The sequence below is a fragment of the Pteropus vampyrus genome, unplaced genomic scaffold (genome assembly GCF_000151845.1).
Source record: "Pteropus vampyrus isolate Shadow unplaced genomic scaffold, Pvam_2.0 Scaffold2442, whole genome shotgun sequence".
Lineage (NCBI taxonomy): Eukaryota > Metazoa > Chordata > Mammalia > Chiroptera > Pteropodidae > Pteropus > Pteropus vampyrus.
The window spans coordinates 29989-31424 of record NW_011891223.1 but is presented as its reverse complement, the minus strand read 5'-3'; positions in this window follow the sequence as shown (position 1 = coordinate 31424).

Below are 1436 nucleotides of genomic sequence, written 5' to 3'. Positions count from 1 at the left end.
TTAACTTTGTATAGGATTTTGATGTTGCCTCGCATTGGACTGTAGTTTCTGTTTGTATTATGCGGATGGAAGATTTCTATTTCTCTGTGGACCTCTTTAATCATTTAAAATTTGCTAAAAATGCTCTATTTTACTTCAGTTCACATATGAAACACATGATGTTTAAAGAAAATCCTTCTATTATGGAAATTCTCAAATCTATACAACATTACAGAGCAGAATAATGAACCGAGTTATCTGACAAGCATCGCAAAGAAGCCTCCATTTTGAGAGGGGAGCATCTCGTTTACGTTACGGTGCAGGTATTTGTTTGGTTGCCTGCAAGCACACTGTAGAGGGAACACTGTGCATTTCCATCTGGGGATCCATCATGTCTGTGTCTCCCTTTTGGTGATGTTCGCTGTCATCCCCTTTATCTATAAATACTTTTAGGCTACAGGATGTTAATCCTCTAATTCTAAAATTCCTTTGATTTTATTACTTGAACTGCTTTCTTTATTACTGATTTCGGTAGTAACTTTGTCCTTGGCCCCCTTTGTTATCTGGAGATGTTGGTAATTCTTATTTATAGGGATCTCTTGTAAGTGCTCATCTCTTCTACACCTAGAGAGTGCAGAATTTTATTTATGTGGTATGGCTGATTTCTTCTTCTTTCATTTATGATTGTAATACTTATAAAATTATGATACGAATTTTTTCACTAGTTGTCTCTACTGTCTTCTAATTCATCACTTTGCATTTATTGCCATTATTTCTTAATTTTTACTTCTTTGTGTTGAATCTGCTGTTCTTGAATTGTTTGAATGTATCAAACATTGTCTAATTAATCTCTTCACTTCAATAAATATCCCTGTAAGTACCACTTGGGCTTTTGCCAACAATAGTGCTATAAAGCAGTGCTCACATTTTGTACCAGTTGAATATATCTCTCTTAATGCTCTTATAATTTTTTCAGTGTGTGCGTGTTCATGCATATGGACACTAGGAAAAAGACAGTTATTTGAAGGAGGTTTCATGATTAGGGCCAAATGATGAAAACTGCTAGTAACTAAAACTGCTAGTAACTAAACAACTAAAAAACTAAAACTGCTAGTAACAAGAGTAGCTTTTCTTCATAAATGGAAAAGGAGGTTGCACATGAAAAATTCAATGAAAAGATGGAGACAACTACAACATTCAGATTATCCCGGAAAACAGAATTTATCTTAAGTATATAACTTAGAAGGTTTTTTAAAAAAAATAAATGTTCTTTTTTCATGCAGATTTAAGTTTACGGAAATATTGGGACGAGAGATCCCATATACCCTCTCACACCCTCACCCACAGTTTCTCGTATTATTAACATTCCAACTTGCTATAATGTAGTATACCCGTTACTGTGAATAAGCCAATATTGGTACATTATTATTAACTCAAGTACACAGCTTAACTTAGGG